General features: G+C 33.4%; 1 pseudogene; it reads right to left on the bottom strand.

The window, feature by feature from the left end:
* Positions 1 to 20,409, bottom strand: part of LOC149144300 (uncharacterized) — a 131,206-nt pseudogene extending 110,797 nt beyond the window's left edge.
* Positions 20,410 to 20,879: the final 470 nt, after the last annotated feature.

Raw genomic sequence — 20,879 nt, forward strand, 5'->3', positions numbered from 1 at the left:
AAAAATTTTACACAACACAACACACACATCAAACATATACATATGATATGAAGCACACAGAAACACATGACTACAATAAGTCAAAAATACCTACAATAAGTCACAAAGACTGACAAAATTGGAAACACTTCCATACACTCACAAAATCAAGCAACAAGAACATAAAAAAAACATATATAAAGGAGGTGAATGTGAATAAGCATAGCTAAATGTATATCCATTAGATGTATATAATGAGAACGTGCTCTCTCTAAATGCAAAATCCATCTAGCATTTGAAAATATATTTTTGTTTCCCTCTCTCTATCACAACTTTATTTGTAGCTAAATGCCATTCTCTCTTGAATCTTCTTTTTCTCTTATTCAATACATTGAGGATGTGCTCTCTCTAAATGCAAAATCCATCTAGAATTTGATTTTTTTTTTTTTTTTTTCCCTCTCTCTGTCACAACTTTTTTGGTAGATAAATGTTGTTCTCTCTCAAATATTTTCTTTCTCTTATTCTTAAGGAGGGGGTATCTGTAGGTAAATGTCATTGTCTCTAGAATGTTATTGTTCTCTTATTCTTAAGGAAGGTTATCCCTCACTCTTTCTCTCCAACAAAATTTGAAATTCCATCAACCATCTCTACAAGATATACAATATTTTCCTTGAAAAGTTCCAATTGATTCCATTCATCCCATTCCAATCCAACACCCTGAATATTTTGTATGGACGGATCACCTACAAAATGAAAACATAATTCATATCAAACCATTAATAAAATTAAACGAAAAAAACATTTTCCATATCGTATATCAATATAAATAATATGATGAGTATAAAATTTGACAATGGTAGTAAACATCAACAAACAAATTACCAACCACTATATCATATTGTAGAAAACCATGATAGAATTATCTCTTTTTTTAAATATAGGGTAGATACTCTGCTCTATCAATACCATTTGGGCTCCTCATTTAATGAAGAAGCACAATACAAGATATTTCCCACCACACCACTATAAACATAAGTGGGAAGGCCATGCACGGGATCCATGGGAAACCATTATCAACATTGTGGCTTAAATGAGTCGACCTCAACACAACACACTGATAAGTATTCTTCATCGTCATTAGTAGTGGTTGGGCGCTTCACACCTCACTAGAAAAAATAAAGTCCATGTTTGGGCATCTTCTTGGGATGAAATTAGAGTTTGTTGAGAAATTAATAATGAGAACAATTGAATGAACCTACCGCAAAATACTCAGGTGAAGCAACAACTAAAAGTACAATGCACAAGTTACATTAGATGTCTATGTGATGCTTTTAATGGACACTACCTAAACATTATATGTTATGTAATTTTGGGCCAAATTTTGGTGATTTTTTTTAGTTAAATCTTGATAGTTGTTATTTAAAATGGGGTTTTGACTGCACATATGGATTCAACACCCTAAAATACCTTTGAGGTACTCATATTGTGGAGATTTCACAACTCAAATTTGTGATTCCAATAAATCACTGACAGATTCTAGGCAAATTACACCAAAAATATATATTGGAAAACCTTCCAAAACTTATAACAGATAGACTATGACCTTTTAATGCACCATGCCTTTCAAGAAAATGCATACACATCCACCACCACATCACACACTTTAATTTGGACATGCATTGATTAAATGCTCACATAATCTTTCAGAAAAAGTTGAAATCCATCTTGATTCTTTACCCCACCGACATATATAAGATGACTCAAATTATATTTTCATGTAAAAATCGAACAAGAATGTAGAACATACACATGTCAACCTTGCAAAGAGAAAATGCAAGAATATAAAACCGTAAAAAAAACCTTTAAATTTGTTGGAAGCATAATCCCATTCTAATACTGTCAAACAAATTCCAAACCTATTACGTATGAATGAGGTTAAAGTGAAAACCTCCTGGGCATTATAGTAATAATAATATTAGGTTAACTTAAATATGTCCATAAGTTGTACTTCTAAGTCTAACACTAAAAAGCACTATGTTGTAAAATTGTTATGATACTAATGGTGGCCAGCTAGGTTTCTTCATTTATACTCAAGCAAGTTCAAATATACCATGCAACTCTCAAAAAAATGTTAGAGACAAGTAAATAACCCCTAGAAAACTCTCTAATATGAAATAATTTATTTACTATTGATGCTTCTTCTAGCCCTTAAAAAGGGAGAAAAGGAACAATCTTTAATCGTTTGCCTAGAGCCAATGGCTAAGGAAAGGAACTCGATTAGGGCTGTCTTATACTACTCTTAACCCTCAAAAATTGAGAAAAAGGAGTGAAGTGTTTCTATTTACCCGGAGTCAAAGATTAAGAAAGATAGTTAACTTTTTGTCTTTCATGTCTCTTGTTTCTACTCACCTTCAAGACACACTCACCATTAGAATAGACAACTCTTGTATTCACAACGGGGCAAGTAATTTATGATCTTTTTCCTTTAATGAATAAGCAACAACTAATTCAAAAATATGATCATAGATGATATAATGATAAAATCAATTCATGCTAAATAATAATAATAATAAATAAAAAAATAAGATTTGATATTAAGAAAAAAACATTTAACATAATTCAACCAAAAGGAAAAAATGCACCAAGGCAATTTAGAGAAAGCAAAAGAGTCCACCGGAGTAGGGTGAAGCCGAGAAGACCCTCGAAAAGCAAAAAATAATAAATTATAATACATTTAAATTATGTTAATAAAAACTACTGGATAATCAATCATTCCATTAGATTCCATTCAAATCTAACTCTAGCAATGCTTTGGCATAGACGTACCACCGTATAATATGAAAACAATAATTCATAGTAGACCATTTAAAAAATAAATGGAAAAAACATATACCGTGAAGTTAAAGAAAAACTGCCATGATTACATCACATTAAGGGAATATTATAAATTAATATAAATATTTTAAAGAATCTAAAAATTTGCGGATGATCATACACATCAACCTCCTTAACCTTCAAAACTTTGAAACACATCAGATGCCGTGGCATTTGTAAATAAGTTCAAAGGTTGCAGACATAGGATGAAGGGATCAAGGGCAACCTCTCTATAAACGAATGCCTTCAATGTAAGAACTAATAAACCAATAAAGGAAGATATTTTATTTTATTTTATTTTTTAAAATGGAGTTGAAATTAGTTTGAATTGATTGCTCTATAAATTGTTTTTTTTTTTAAATTTTTTTTTTATGAATTTTAATATCATTTATATAGTTTTAAAAAAATGATAGAAATCATATATATATATATATAAGGTTTAATAAAATAAAATTTGGTTTATTAAAATTTATAAAATATTATTATAAATTTATTTTAATTCTAGATTTATAAATATTCAAAGTGTTGGGTGTGTTATATTCATTGCACAACTAGATCTATATGTTATAAGCTATGCTTGGCACAGGAGTGATATGGTCATAGGAGTGGTGATAGCACCACAAGAGTGATATGGTCATAAGAGTGGTGATGGCACCCCAATACTGGGGTGTTCGGGGCAATGCCCGGGAAATGTTTTTTTTTGGGTAGACCTACCCATGCTTTTGTGCATGATTTTATGCATGATGATTTTGCCTAGGTTTTGTAGATCTAGTCAAAGGAACTATAGTTGTGTTATAATCTAGGGTTAATGGATTGAGGGTTTTGTGAATGTTTTAGCATGTATATAATGTATTGTAACAATGAAAAGAACATAATGAAAAATCAATTTGGTTTCCTTGTTTTGGGTTCCAAGAGAAAAATATTTGTGTATAATTTCTATTCTTGTCATTATATATTTCTTGTTTTTTAAGAATTTGTTTATAGGTATTATCTGTATAGAGTTAAAACCTTCACAAAGGAATTGAATTTCTTGAGTTGCAACCCTTTTTTAAAATGTAAAACTTAATTTGTACTTTGAGAGATTTAATCCCTCCAATACTTGATAGATTTGGGGTATATCTATATATATATATATATATATATATATATATATATATATATATATCTAACCTTGAAATATTTTATTTATGGTTAACATTAAGAAATATATATTTTCTTTCTCACTTTATATATAGATATCTATGAAGTTGATATTGAAATATTAGTTAACGTGTATATTAGAATATTTGATTTAAAACTTATATTTAAATATTTTTAAATAGTGGAGGAATTACATATTTCCCTTATAGTAGAACGTAAAAACATAAGAAATCTTTTATTTTCAATTACTTTATTATTATGTAAAAATTGATATAAAGTTATGCTACTCAATATGTAAATTGAAATATTTTATTTAGACTGACCTATGTGTGTGTGTGTGTGTATGTGATATGCTCTACCTTGAGCATAGCATGAGAAGAATTACACATTTCCCTCATGCTAAAAAGTAATGAGTAGTTATAAATAAAATGATAAAATTTTACTTTCAGTTACATTATATCTTTTTGTATATAAAGTTGATGTAAAGGTGGATACTAAAGTATTTTATTTATGTAAGATATTGAAATACTTGTTTTGCTATTAATATTTATGGTTCATATTGAAATACTTTTTGTATATTACCATTTTTTTATATTTTTCAATGTAAGTATTATTTGTTTTTTTATTGTACTCCCATACTGGATTATAGAGTACCTCTCGACACAATAAGATTTTTATTTAGTTATTTATTTTTAATTCTATTTTTATGTTTGAAAATCTTTGAAAAAAGTGTTTTTGAATCATTATAGTTTTGATGAGTTAAAAGATTAGGAAGGACAATTTAAAAGAAAGTGTTTTTCATCTTCAATCTTTTTAGTGTCACAAAGATGACAAATTATTTTGCCCCACAATGTCTTAAGAATCATCCAATGCCTAATATCAATAATAGAGCTGGTAAGAGTTTATATTTATTTTTCTAGAAAATCGTGGAGGAAGGACCATGGTTCGAGGGAAGAGTTGGGTTATTCACTACTCCTCGGCTCCCAAAATTTGATTCATCCACCATGGAAGTCACAAAAATTCTTCTCTGATTTCATTTTTGAAACCTCCCTCTTCCCATTTGGCATCACCAAGTTCTTGAAGACATTGAAAATACACTAGGAACATTTATAAAAACAAAGAATGAGAGAATAACAAAGGGGATTTTCACATACACCTACATTTGTGTGGAGATCAATCTCAAAAGGGGTTGTCAGATCACTTCCAGTTGAAAAGTGGACATTTCTAGTGGATATAGAGCCTTGATTAGAAGAACACAACCTTCAGATGCTATATATGTAACCAAATATGACATTTACAAGATAGATATTCTTCGGGAAAAAAAGGGTCGTGGACTAAAACAAAGATTTGGAAACCGTACAATCCCCCTTTCTCAAATAATGAAGAAGAGGAGGATAAAAATGACCCCCCCCAACAAATATAATGAGGAAATGATTGAAACAACCACACATGTTATAGATCCCAAGTGGAAAATAGAGATGGAAATCACACCAAATCTTGCAGTCATCGAAGCAACAACAATAAAGAACAAAATGATTCTAGGAACTAAAAGATCTCATGAAACGATGAGCTCTAAATATGAAAATGATCCCCCCTTACGACATACTCAGTGCATACGACATTGGTTTCTATGATCCAACCATCCTCAGGGGTATGGAAGGAAGTAAAAAAGAAGAAAGGGAAAAAATTCAAAGTGGATTATTTCTACAACTATACAAGTCGTTAGTTTCTCTAGAAACCTTTTCTTTTTCTCTTTTATTATGTAACCAGATCACAAAACAGAAGAAAAGATAGATCAATGACTTGAAAATAAGGCTCTTCAGGGGGGAAACCTCTTTTTACATCAGATAAATGAATAATTCTTCGATGATACAACTGACAAGACCTACTTGGTATATATAGGATTCTAAAGGGTCACAATATAATAAGGGCCTACATAACAATAATAATGTAATGGCTCAACAATAATAATAGTGGGCTTTTACGGGGCCCAACAAAAACAATATGGGGGCTACATGGGGCACAACAATAACAATATGGGGGAACACTAGTATTATAGGGACCTAACATGCCCCTCCCCTTCAAAAACATGTTGTCCTCAACACTTGAGTAGTTTTGGATGCTTCTGTATAAGATTATCATCCTCCCATGTGGAATCTTTAGTGGGTAAGTTCTTCCACTTAATAAGATACTATGAAATTGATTGATTATGTAGTTGTTGGGTTCTTGTTTCTGTTACTGCTTCTGGCTCCAATATGATTTGTCCTTCGTCACCATGTTTTGGAAATATTATTTGAACTTAGAGCTTTTCACCTATAACCTTCTTTAAGCATGAAACATCGAAAATTGGGTGTACTCAGGAAGATGTAGGCAACGCCAATTTGTATGCCATAGTACCAAACTTTTGCAACACCTTGTAAGGACCATAGTAGTTGCATGATAAATTATTACCCTTCTTAGTTTGCTTAAGGGACATTTGTTTGTATGATTGTAGCAATAAGAATACCCAATCACCTATATCAAAACTTCTTTCACTGCGATGTTCATCTACCTGTTGTTTCATTTGATTCTATGCTAGAGTTAGATTATCCTTTAAGAGTTGGATAATTTGTTGTTGATGCTCAATGTGATCTTCCACTGCTTGAACCTTAGAATTTTCTCTTAAATACGATGTGATGGACGTTGGATGATATTCATTAAGTGCCATAATCGGGGTCATTTTTTATGCGGTATGGAAGGAAGTGCTATACCACCATTTTCCCAGAGCTAACCACTTGACCCATTGTGTTTGTTTATCAGATACAAAGCAACGAAGTTATCCTTCCAAAAATTTGTTCACTATCTCAATTTTCCCATAAGATTGAGGATGATAAGATGAGATATGAGCGAAGTGAGTACCAAGACAAGAAAATAATTTTGTCTAAAAATTTCTAGTGAGAATGGGATCTCTGCCACTTACAATAATCTTTGGGTTTCCATAAATATAGTAGAAATTGTATTGGCTTTGAAAGGATGAGATAGTTCACAAAAGTGTGCATACTTGGTAAGTCTATCAACTACTACCATGATGACACTCTTTCTTTTAGACTTGGGTAAACCGGTGATAAAACCCACAAAGACCTCCTCTCAATGTTGACATGGAATGGCTAAAGCTTGTAAGAGACTTGGGGTCTTAATTGTCTCAACTTTGTTTTGTTGGAAAACCAAACATTGTGCCACAAACTACTGAATATTGGATTTAAGTCCATCCCAAAAAAATTCCTTCTTGACCTTGTGTTAAGTTTTTAAAATCTTGAGTGACCTCCTAAAGGAGAGGTTTACAATTCCAAAATAATTTTTTGTTTGAGTTGGGAGTTCTGACATAGATACAAGTGATCTTTGTACCATAATGAATCATGTTTCCAGATAAATATATCAAATGTATTGGGATCGTACTGCAACTTTTGAATGAGTGTCCACACCTCTTCATCATTTTTCCATTCATCCCTTGCTTCAGTTATCCAATTAGGTTGCATAATATAAATGGCATAGAGGAATGCTTCCACATCCCCATCCCTTCTTGAGAGTGAATCTGCAACAATATGTTGCTTCCCTTTTTTGTAGATGATTTCAAAGTCATAACCCAACATCTTTGTGACCCATTTTTACTGCACTTTAGAAGATAATCTTTGTTCTAAGAAGTATTTAAGACTATCATGATTTGTTTTTATCTTGAAGTGTCTTCCCGTTAAGTAATTAGGTAAGGGTGCCATTTCTTCAGTGAGCTTGTTGATCTCTCTATAGTCTAGGCACATAGCCCATGATCCATCCTTCTTGTGCACCAATACTACTGGATAAGAAAAATAACTTTGATAGGTTGAATTATACCTGCCTCTAGTGTTTCTACAATCATATGTTAAATTTCACTCTTCTGAGCATAGGGGTATATGTAAGGTCTAATTTTTGTAGGAAAACTTCCTTGAATCAAGTAAACAACATGATCATGATCAAAAATAGGTGGGATACCTTTGGGGTTCTCAAATATCTTAGAATGATTATCAAGGACACTTTGGAGATTTGAAGAAATTGATGAATTATATTTTTTAACATCTAGCAAACATAAGTGTCAAATTACCCCTCGTCGTTCCTTCTTCAAAATCTTTGTCATGCCATTAGATCTTATTATCTTCCCAAGTTTACTTGTGATACCCGTTAATTCAATTTCCTTTCCTTCTAAGAAAAAATTCCGAAAAAGTTGTTAAAAAATAAAATTTATCATTCACAAAGATTGTAACCATTGGACTCCTAATACAACATCAGCACCACAAATTGGAATGGCATTCAATACATATTCCCTCATGGTTAGGTTGATATTATGTCACTTCCCTTCGAAATGTATAGTTCCTTGATTTGCAACCATTACTTGAGAATTAGGTGCTAGATATAGAAAGAAATTCAAATCCTTGGCCATCTTACAATGAAAAAAATTATCAGTTATACCCGAATCATCCACACTATTACCTTTTTTTATTAATATATCCTTCGATCTTCAAAATGCTTCCATATTTATAGTTGTGAGTGATAGACCTCCTTGTTGGCATAATTTTTCTTTAAACTTTTCTTGCCACCCTGAATGCATTCTCTAATGACTTTTATCCTTTAAATTCCCTAAGAACGCATCAATCAGATGCTCTTATGAAATATCATTTACCTTAATATTCAATCTTTGGAAGTCCTCAATCTGCTCCCCAACTAAGCCCTTTTGTTTGAGATTTATCATTTGGTTGAAGAAGGTATTTCTCTTTGTATCCTTATAATGTGCTATCAATTCCTCCATAAAAAGTGTCCAAGTGACTAGTGCTTTAAGAGAACAAATCCATCAATACCATAAAAATTAATTGGGTTGCAAATATCCAGATGCAATGTGTACCTTTTGTGTATGTTGCACATCATGTAGATCAAAGAACTGCTCCATCTGTAGTATCCATGTTACCGGATCCTTTAAATCAAACTTTATCATATTGATCTTTGGAATATGGTTGGTATTCATCCTAAAGTTGGAGTCTATAAAATCATGATTCAAATTTTGTTTGTTCTCTTCATGAGTTTCATGAAATACCTTATAACTACTAGGAAGCCTTTCTTCTAGCAACTTTGTCAAACCTTCCATGTCACCTTTTATTTCTACTTTTAAACTGTCCATATCGCCCTTTATTTCTTATTTTAAACCATTCTTCAAAATTTCTATGTCCATTTTATTTTTTCTTCTAAACCATCCATCTTAACATTCATCATAGCTTCCAATACATTTTTTGTTACTCTTTTTGAGAGAGAAATTTATTGCCCCTGGTCTTGTAATTTGATATATCATGTTGCATTTCTTCCTCTTCTTTATGTGTTATAGATGAGATTTATGTTGGCTTACAAGGCATATCCAATCTTTTGTTTTTAGGCATATTAGAATTAAGAGCTAATATATATGCTTCAATATGTTCTTTGAATCACTTCAAATTGATTTTTCAAACAAAAGTTATGTAATTTAAAATAATACACACTTTTTTCTTAATTTTAGTAGCTTGATCTTGAAACTATTGTATCTCTATAATTTAGGCCTCCGAAGGTCTGAAATTATTTCATGAGGTATATTTCTGTGTCCTCTTTCCAACCCCATAACTTAGACCAAAATTCTATTCTTCAAAATAAAGTTATACCAAATTTCCCACAATGACCTGATTATAGAATGGTTCGATATAGAAAACTTGTACATATTTCCACATGTCATTATTTCGACCTTCAACCCTAAAGTTTATCCTCAAAAAACCAAATTCCATGAAATTTTAGGAACCTTTTACAGAATTCAAATTTGATGCCCAAAGTGAATTTTATAACAATTTTCGCTAGGTCACATGTTTGATACTGAATGTCGTAGCATGCAAAAACTATAACTTCTTTAGAACATATCTCATAAAATATAGCAAAACAAGATCTAAATTTTTTACATGAAGTTCACCAAGATTTTGGCTCCATGTGATCACAATTTCAGCTTATTACTCTTTGTAGAAAAATGTTAGAGTGAAAATTCCAAGATGACTTGTTTGAAGCAACGAACCCCTAGGATCCATAACTCTGATACCAAATGTTATGTAACTAGATCACAAAATAGAAGAAAAGTTAGATCAACAACTTGAAAATAATCCTCTTTGATGGGGAAACCTCCTTTTACATTTTTGGAATAAGGAATTTCTGGGGGGGGGGGGTTGATTCAGTAATTGTGAGGTTATTAAAATTTTATGCCCAATTCTTATATTTCCTTTGAATTATGCTAGTTATTTGTATGAACATTCAGACTACAATTTAAATGTGTAGTAAAGAAAACCATTCACATGAGCACATAATTCATCTGTTGAGAGACACACACATATTGACATAGGTATTTTTATGTGGAAACCCAAAGGGAAAAAACCACTAATCTATTTTCTATTATGATGTAAATTAAGCACCCACTTAATTACATCATGTTGTTTGTGAGCACCCACTCACAGGAGGCCCCAAAACCTCTTTAGATAGCAAGCCACCACTTTCCAAGAGGCACCAACCTATTATTAATGCATGCCACTACTTTCTCTAGCCAATGTTATACTTTTCACACAATTTTCAAACTGACAACAAAGGCTAATACATTTAACATAGTAATATAAATCTAATCTACTGCAATACCAACTCATCTTCTTGAACCCAACACTTCTCCTTTGAACTGTTCTCTTTTCTACTCAACTAGTTTTGGTTTCTTCCCTCTGATACACTATCTCTCAGTAAACACTTGGCTCATTCACACACTCATAGTGCTAAACACTGTAACTCACAACAATTCTACATTCCCCACTTTTATCAACTACACTCCATTGTTTTGTTCCTCTGCTATGCTAGGAACAATATTGTCTTTGTAGTATTTGAATCTGGTAATGTACTACAACATGGCATGTTATTTAGTTGTTCTATCAGGGCGCATGCACTCTACAACCATATTCAATTCTGGAGATGGGCATAGTTCACTCAACCATCGCAGTTGCATTGAATCGTTGATTGGTTATCTGGGTGTACCTCATATTGAGAATGAGTTTTTTAGTCATCCTCCACACTTCAGCCAGGCTCCCCATTCCAATGTAACTTCTTTTCTTAGTCATGAAAACTGATTTAATGCAAATAATGGAATTATGAGTGTTTCCCTATGCTGAGAATTAATTCTTAGTCAAATCGTGAACTCCAATAAGGTGTTCCATGCTTACAAACTAATCATAATAATCAACTTGTACCTTAGGCATGGATTTCGTGTTTTGTAATCAGCTCTTCTACACCTAGTTATCTTTTCCATTGAATTCTTTGTAGCATGTAGGATAAATTAGGGATGATTTGTTTCGTTGGAGCTAGGCCTAGTAAATTAGCTTTGCAAGTCGTGGTCACAATTGCCTTGTCTCCATTCTCTGCACTCGTCATTAATACTAGCAACAATTTTTCTCCTCTCCCATAGTAAGTGAAGTCACCAATAACACGGGAAAACCATGCAAAACTCACTCTTGGGTACACCTTTCAATGTTGATCGAGAGGTCAGAAGGTCATGGGTCCGCCCGCTCCATCTATTATGCATCTGTGTTTAGTTTAACCTTGAATTTCTTGTAGGCCCATTCTATTCATTCAACACCAAAAAACTAAATACACAGGAACCAATTCACAAAACAACCCCTTGGCACAAACTTCAAGGTATTTCCACATCATTAGCTTATGTTATGCTAACATCTTCTAAGCCATGTGGCACCTTCTATATGGTGACACATGTCACCTAGATTTGGCCCATTAGGCCACCCAAAAATGTTTAAACTGCATGCCACATGTCCTTTGTACTGCCATGTAATGCTAAAATAATCTTCCACGTTGCTACCAACACATAACCGTGATCCAATCAAACTCTGCAATTTCTTTGTATGTACTGGGTCCCACATAGCTCAGGGGTCGGGGATTAGGACTTTATTCTCCTTCCAAATTATGTTGCACGACCTAACCTCCGACTAGATAGTTGTTTCTTCATAGGTCAGGAGGTTGGGGTTGGGACCTTTTTTTCCTGCCAAACTCTCTTGCGTGACCTGACCTTTGACTAGACCTGAATCACCTAAGTTCTAACCTTAGTTCAAAATCTACCTAAATCCTGAGTGAATGAGATTTTATGTCTAAAAACTTCAACTGAATGTAACTCCCAATCCAGAAGGCCTTTTCTAGACTTCAACATACCATTTGGAAAGATCTTCGAGAATAATTTCCAACTATGCTACTTTCAGGAGAAACTAAGTTGATCCATTGATACATAATCTCCTCCAAATTGTAGTAATCCCTAGTGATCATAGTCATATTTTTATGGCTTCTCCACTAAGCCTACTACTATGATGATTCTCTATAGAACACTACAGTAACCATGTGACCCCCCCTGAACAAAATGCTCTTCAATGCCAACATATGTTGTCTTTAACCTCAATGCTAGTCTGGTTGACATCAATGCCAACATACCAAGTGTCACCAATCATTAAGACAATGCCAACTATCCAACATACATAAGATAAATGAACAATTCTTTGATGATACAAATGACAAGACCTCTTTGGTATATATAGGAATTTAAAGGGTCACACTATGATTAGGGCGTACATAATAATAATAATGTAAGGGCTCAACAATAACAATAATAGGTTTCTATGGGGCCCAACAATAACAATATGGGGGCTACATGGGGCACAACAATAACAATACGGGGGTACACTAGTATTATAGGGACCTACGATCTTTCTTGCTCAATTATGAGGGCTCTAAGACACTTTTGTGAAAGATGACTAAGATTCAATAAAATAAAATTCGGTTTATTAGAATTTATAAAATATTATCATCAATTTATCTTAATTTCATATTTATAAATGTTCATAGTGTTGGGTATGTGTTATATTATTTTCACAACCAGACCCACATGTGATACGTTGTACTTGGTTCTGAGTGAGGGGGGTGGGGGGTGGGGTCACAAGGGTGGCGATAGCACCCCCCTATTAGGGGGTTCGGGGTAGTACCCTGAAAATGTTTTTTTTTTTGGGCGGACCCACCCATGCTTTTACGCATGATGGTTTTTCCCAGGGTTTTGTAGATATGGTCAAAGGAATTATGGTTATGTTCTAATCCAGGGTTAATGGATTGAGGGTTTTATGACGTTTCTATATGTATATATTGTATTGTAACATTGAAAATGACATAATGAAAAATCAATTTGGTTTTCCAAATTTTTAGTTCCAGACGAAAAATATGTGTATATTTTTTTGTTCTCGCTGTTGTATATTTCATAATTTTTAAGAATTTGTTTGTAAGTATTATCTATACATGGTTAAAACCTTCACAAAGGAATTAAATTTTTTGAGTTGCAAACATTTTTTTAGATATAAAACTTAAATCTCTGTACTTTGAGATATTTAATCTCTCTCAATACTTGTTAGATTTGGGGTTTATATATATATATATATATATATATATATATATATATATATATATATATATATATATATCCTTGAAATATTTTATATTTGGTTAACATTAAGAAATATATATTTATTTTCTCACTCTACATATAGATATCTATGAAGCTGGTATTGAAATATTAGTTAACATGGATATTAGAATTTTTTATTTAAAACTTATATCTAAATATTTTAAAATAATGAAGGAATTACATATCCTCCTCATAGTACAAAGTAGAAATTTAATAAATTTTTTATTTTCAATTACTTTCTTATTATATAAAAAGTTGATATAAAGTTATGCTACTCAATATGTAAATTGAAATATTTTATTGAGGGTGACATAAAAATATATTTTTGTTTATATATATATATATATATATATTTATATATATATATATATATATATATATATATATATATATAGATACATACACACACACACCACATGTTCTACCTTGAACATAACATGAGATAAATTACACATTTCCCTCATGCTAAAAAGTAACGAGTAGTTATAAATACAATTATAAAATTTTACATTCAATTACATTATCTCTTTTTTTTGTATATAAAGTTAATTTAAAATTACATTTTAAGGTGGACATTAAAGTATTTTATTTATGGTAGATATTGAAAGATTTCTTTTTGTTATTAATATTTATGGTTCATATTGAATTTTTTTTTTAATATTACAATTTTTTTTATTTTTCAATGTAAGTATTTTTTAATTTTTTAATGTACTCCTATACTGGATTATAGAGTGCCTTTTGATGCAATATGAAAATTATCTTTTTTTTTTAGTTCTATTTTTACGTTTGAAAATATTTCAAAAAGTGTTTTTGGAATCATTATAGTTTTCATGAGTTAAAAGGTTAGGAAGGACAATTTAAAAGAAAGTGTTTTTCATCATCAATCATTTTAGTGTCACAAATATGACAAATTTTGTGACCCACAATGTCTTAGTAATTATCCAATGTCTAATATCAATATAGAGCTTTTAATAGTTTATATTTATTTTACCAAAAAATCTTAGAGGAAGGACCATGGTTCTCGGGAAGAATCAGGTATTCATTACTCCTTTGTTCCCATAATTTGACTCATCCACCATGGAAGTCACATAAATTCTTGTCTAGATTTGTTTTCCAAACCTCCCTGTTCCCTTTTGGCATCACCAAGTAGTTAAAGACATTGGAAACGCACTAGGGGCATTTATAAAAATATATAGTGATAGAATAACAAAGGGGATTTTCACATACATCGGCATTTGTGTGGAGATCAATCTTCACAAGGGGTTTCTAGATCACATCCAACTAAAAAATGGACATTTCTAGTGGACTAAAAGTCTTGATTACAAGAACATGGCCTTTGGATGCCATGTATGTAACCAAACATGATGTTTACAAGATAGCTATTCCTTGGACAAAAAACCATCAAGTAAGAGGAAAGTGTCAAAGACTAAAACAAAGATCTGGAAACCCTATGAGCCCCCCTTTTCAGATAATGAAGAAGAGGAGGTTCAAAAGGACCCCCTCAAAAAAGATAATGAGGAAATGACTGAAACTACCACACAGGATGAGCTCCCCCAATAGGTCATAGATGCCAATTAGAAAATAAAGATGGAAATCACACCAAATCTTGCAGTCATGGAAGTAGTACCACTAAAGAAAGAAATGATGTGATGAACTAAAAGATCTCATGAAACAAAGATATCTAAATCTAAAAATGAGCTCCCCCATGCAACAAACTTGGCAGATATGACATTGGCTATTATCTAACCTTCCCTAGGGGTATGGAAGGAAGTAAAAAAGAAGAAAGGGAAGAAAGGCAAGGTGGATGATTTCTACAACTATATAGGTTGTTAGGATCTCCAACTAGTTTTTTCTTTCTTGTGCAGTTATGAGGGCTCTAATCCACTTTTGTGACAGATCCATGTGATCTTTTATCTCTAAGTACATGCTAGTCATGTATCTACAAAATGTAATTTTATTTCATTTGATAATAAAATTATGCTTTTTCCAAGGAAAAAAGTTTATCTTTATTTTGACAATAATTTACCAGTCTTAAATTTCAAACTGAAAACAAAAAAATCATGAATTTAAAATGACTAAGTAGAATTTATATTTAGATTATCCACAAATATTAATGAAAATAGTCTTTCACTAAATAATAAACACAACTCCTCCATGATAGGTGCTCATTTAGGAAATTGATAGACATGAGGTGATAATGTGTGGGAGGGCATGCCTCATGAGGCTTTCTCCACATGACAATTATTTGAAATCATGAAGGGAAGTTGATCATCAAGTTAATTTCAATGAAAGGTGTTGGTTGTGGTTGGTAATGAGGATAATACTGAGTTGATGTTGTATGTAACTCATGGAAATGCGTGGGCATGATACAAGCTATGACTGCACCCAAGGACAAAGATATGCAAGAATCTAAAGTGGTTTTTGGATGATTTACTATGTGCAAGTTTATTTCAGTGAAGTGGTTGATTTAAAGAGTATATTTCTTTTCCTCCAATTCCACATAGTAACTCTTCTCTCTGTGTCTATCCTAACACTTGAAGGAAATTTTTTGTTTGGGCTCTTTGCTTTTAAGTTTCCTTTGATGAAGTTAGTTGGGATTTAACCCTTTGGGAGTAAATCCACTCAACAATTTTCATCTCTAGGAGTCTAACTCTCCTTAGAGTGCATATTCTATTAAGATATCTTGGAATGCAAGCCAAGGGTGGGTTCAAGCTATGGTGTTGGTAGGAAAGTCCATAATCAATCCTTTTTCCATGTTCATGTGGTTTATGTCCCTATTTATTTGTCTAAACTTAGAGATATCAACTCAATTTTTAGGATGGTATGGGCTCAATTTAGTTTAGTTTAGTTTATATGTCCATTTCATAGGTCTAGGCTTGGAATTTCACTTCAGGATCTAGATATTCTTAGCTTTCCCTTTTACGAAACCTTGGTCAATTTGTATGGGCTCAATTTGTCTCAAGTTTACTCTGCTCTCAAATATCTTTGTCATAAGACTCCCCTCGTACCCATTGATCAACCTTCTGGATTCCAACCCTCCTCAATTTAACTGTGTTGGATACACTTTTCTGGGGTTTAGATCTCCTAGTCTCTTACCTACTTCAAATAGCCCCAACATTTTGGTTATTGTGTTTATCCTAGATAATTTCTCTGGCATTGTCACTTTGTCACCCTCTGTCATGAATCAACCTAGGTGCCTTACCACCTGTAGGGAAGGGAGACGAAACTCTATACCCTACACCTTCAACGCTCAACATGTATGAGAGAGGTCAACTTCCATTTATGTCCAGTATGTTCCTCCAACAATTAGAGCTAAGATGAAGTTGAACATGAAGCTAGGATGGAGCGTATATTTATCATGTATGCACATGTGGAGGCTAAGGTGGGTGGATGGATTCTAAACATAGGAAACACGACACCCTGGAACAATAGATACATGTAGACCATCAAATATCTACTAGAAACTTAAAAATATATTTGGAAAGGTCTTGCTAGAGCGCTTGGAGACTCATAAAGAGATTCTACTTTGTAGTTATCAGCTTCAAAGATAGAACAACAAGATTATGAGAAGACTCTCCTCCCTGGAAAATAATATTGCTAACCTAGAATTCTTCACTTCATCATAAAAGGAGGACCATGTAGATACCATTCAGTACTCTTCATCCAAATAGATGAGTTATTTCTATACTTTTGCGATATTATTTACAAGTAGCAAAGTTGTTCACTGAGATATGCACAATATTGTTTATATTATTATTTGTTTTAAACAGAGCCAGAGACTTGAACCCACATAGCTAGAGAAACGAATTGTTCCACAAACCACTCGAGCTAAGATCCTTTGACAATATTTTTTATTTTATTAAAAATGTCGATAAATATATGTTATATTATCAAGATAATTTTATTTTCAAATTTAAATAGTATACTATATCAAAAACTCTATGATATATTATTGATTTGGCTTCCTTTATCACAAACTACAAAAAAAAATTGTTTTTATATGTAATTTGTTTTCTTAATAATACAAATCCTAACTAATTTAAAAAAAACACAAATAATTTAATAAAAAACATATATATTTTAACTAAAATGTTTTAACTAAATTATATATATATTAATTAGTCACTGTATTTTGATTATTAAAAAAATTGAATTTAATATTATTTAAACATTAATATATATTTTTCTAATTTTTTTTTTTAAATAATTAAAAAATATTTTATATATACTTAAATTTGTATTAATTATTTTTTTCCCTATTATCTATCTATCTATATATATAAGTACTATTATTTTAATTATGTTCTATTCAACTCTTTTTTTTTTTTTATATTTAATGAAACTATATATTACTTTGGATAGTAAGTAATGTTTAAGATATGATAGGTTCTAAGTTCTTTATCATACAGATAAAAAATATCTTACACTAATTTACTATATAATTTTTTTTATTGTAATTTTAAAATTAACTTCTTCTTATTATCATTATAATACTAAATTTAAATTTAGATTTAAAAAAAATCATTAAAAATAATATATTATATATGATTTTATATTTAAGTTTATTATTTTATATTTATATATATATATATATATATATATATATATATATATATAACATTTAGAATAAATATAAATTTTAATATTTAATATTAATTAAAAGAGGATTAATTTAAACTTAATATTTTTAAAATTTTATTTAAAAAATGTGTAAATGTGTTCATGGATCTTGGATAGATGGTGATTGGGTGCACTATTAAGGCACTACTAGATGTTAAGTCATCATTCAATTCCCCACCCTATTCGGGTGTGTAATGTTCCAAACTAGGAAAAATAGTGCTATGCATAGCAAATAATAAAAACAACACCATAAAATTGAAACATTTAGTGCACACCCCTAAAAAGTCTATGAATATCCAAGAGCTGAGCCATTTTATTATAATCTAGGAGAAGAGTACAATAATGTGGAAGTGGTGCACTTGGGCTTGCCTCAATGGCAAGTGTGATCAACCCCAGGTGGTAATATGTCAAGCCCAGATGACACAATAACTGTTGCAATGATGCCCTACGCTGCCCTTGTGAAAATGTGATGTCTGTTGCAAGGGTGCTATTGGAATCCCCACCTTCAATGCTTAGGAAATTACGAAAAATTAACCCCGGCCTCTCCACTAGATACCCAAAATAACCCATGAAGGAATTGGCGAAATGTTGACCTCAAAATTTTGGCCCAAATTCCCCTTAGCTACTCTAGTTGTTGGCTGAGTTGGGACCCCTATTTGACCCCTTAGATTTGCCCAAAAAATTCTATAAAATTAGAAGTGTGATCCTTGCCCGAAACCCAGAAAATCCCAAAAAGGGTTTCCCTTGGTTCCAATCTTAAAAAATTGACCCTTCACAGCTTGGCCCTCCTCCAATTTCGAACTCTGTTACTGTGACTGATCCTGTCAATATCTGCTCTCCCAACTCTAGCAATCCTCCTCAAATGGCCCTCCAAGTGATCTCCTACTTCTCCCGACCAACTCCATCTCTACAATTCCTTCCTCCAACTCCCACATGAGCCCAGTGATGGCTCTCTGCGCAGGCCCAAGTGATTGTAAATCGAACTGCTCCAATGCAACAACCTCTTGCTCCAAAACTCTCCTGGAAGGTTGATCCTCCACTGTAACTTCAATGCCCAAACTCCCCCGCCAGTTTCTGCTCGGATGAACCCACAAGCAACACCTATGTGTTCCCCTTCTACGTCCTCCAGAAACATGCATTGGCTGAGACAAAAGTTGAATGATATGACTGTGAAACTCCACCGACTCTCCTCCAAGGTAGTACGAATTTCCCTCCTAGGGTGGCACTCGAAGTCCACTGAAGCAAGGGTCGAGATCTCCACTCAGAGACACTCGTGTGCTACACAACAAAGTAACCTGGCTAAGAAACTCGAGCAACTAAGGTTGAGTTCAGTATGTCAAAAGATACAAAATGAGGCTGAGCCTCCTCTATTTATAATTCATGGGCCTCTTTTCCCATGTAGGCCCCCTCCAACTAGAAATTCAACTTTCCCTCAGTTATTAGAACTTCCCTCTAAGGTGGTTCATATTTCCTCATGTGGGTAACCCCCATGCTATGCCAACAAAACATTTCATCCCCTTTTTCCTTCCTAAGTCTTTTCCAAAAAGCATATGGGTCCCATGGCCTCCAAAATTGTCAGAATTGTAGAATAAATAAACCTGTAACAATTTAATTTCGGAAGGGACATTACAGTCCTCCCCTCCCAAATGTTGCTTGTCCCCAAGCAACTTCAACACCAGATGCTCACGTATGTGTTCACCCTCCCAGGTGGCATCCTCATCTAGCAAATTCCTCCAATGCACCAAAAATCGCTTGTCCTCCAGCAATGCCTGAACAAGCGCCTCCTCTGTCTGCTGATCACCCCTATCACCATCAGTAATACCGGGGTCCCAAACATGCCACTGAGTCATCCTAGGTCCCTGCACTGTCCTGACATGAAGGAATCCCTCAATACCAGGATCCCAATCCATCTTGTCCCACCTGAAGCTCCCCTCGCTCCACTCACTATCATGTCTGGTATAAATACCAGAAGTCCCCCACGCCATCGGTGACTCGCTAAGGCCTAAAGGAAGACCTGAGTGACCTCCCCCTGTTGCAGTCAGTTGACCCCTAATGGTCGCTGAGCTGTCTAGTACTGTGATGTCTGGGTCCCTTGCTAGCCATAGAAGGGTGCCACCATGTTGTCGCTGCACCACTCTGGCTCTAGCTGACTGCCCATCGTGCGTACATTGTATCCTCCTCTCCTGGAACTCGATGGTGGAATACTGATAGAGGTGAGACACATCCTGCCCCGACATCTCCATGACGCCAAAGTCTACCCATCTAGATCTAACTCTGAACCGGTGCAGCCACAAAGAAAGCCTGCCTCGCCCTTCGATGAAGGTCATTGTGTACCCCCATGTGCCAATCCTAGAGTGAACTAGACCACTCTTTGCCATGACTCCAACCATCATGAGATAGAGTGATCTATCAATCGATTAAATCCCTGCATCCCCTAGTTGGACCTGCTGCAACATCTTTCTGACAACTACAAGAATCCATCCATGCCTCATCTCTAGTCCCTGCATGTGATCAATATATAGGCTCCATATATCGTGGGCTAATCTAATGCATGTTAATCAGCCCTGTGCATGTCATTGTGTAGTACCGATTATCATTGGAAGCCACGTGTTCCAAAGAGCTACCCCCTGAATGCAACCAAAATATGGGTATCTGATACTTGTAATCAACTCAGGGTATGTGGATCTCCCTTGTCCCTGCCAACTAGCTCCCT

The sequence above is a fragment of the Pinus tabuliformis genome, chromosome X (assembly GCF_031772625.1).
Source record: "Pinus tabuliformis cultivar Carrire ecotype Pingquan chromosome X, CPIR1, whole genome shotgun sequence".
NCBI classification, from domain to species: domain Eukaryota; kingdom Viridiplantae; phylum Streptophyta; class Pinopsida; order Pinales; family Pinaceae; genus Pinus; species Pinus tabuliformis.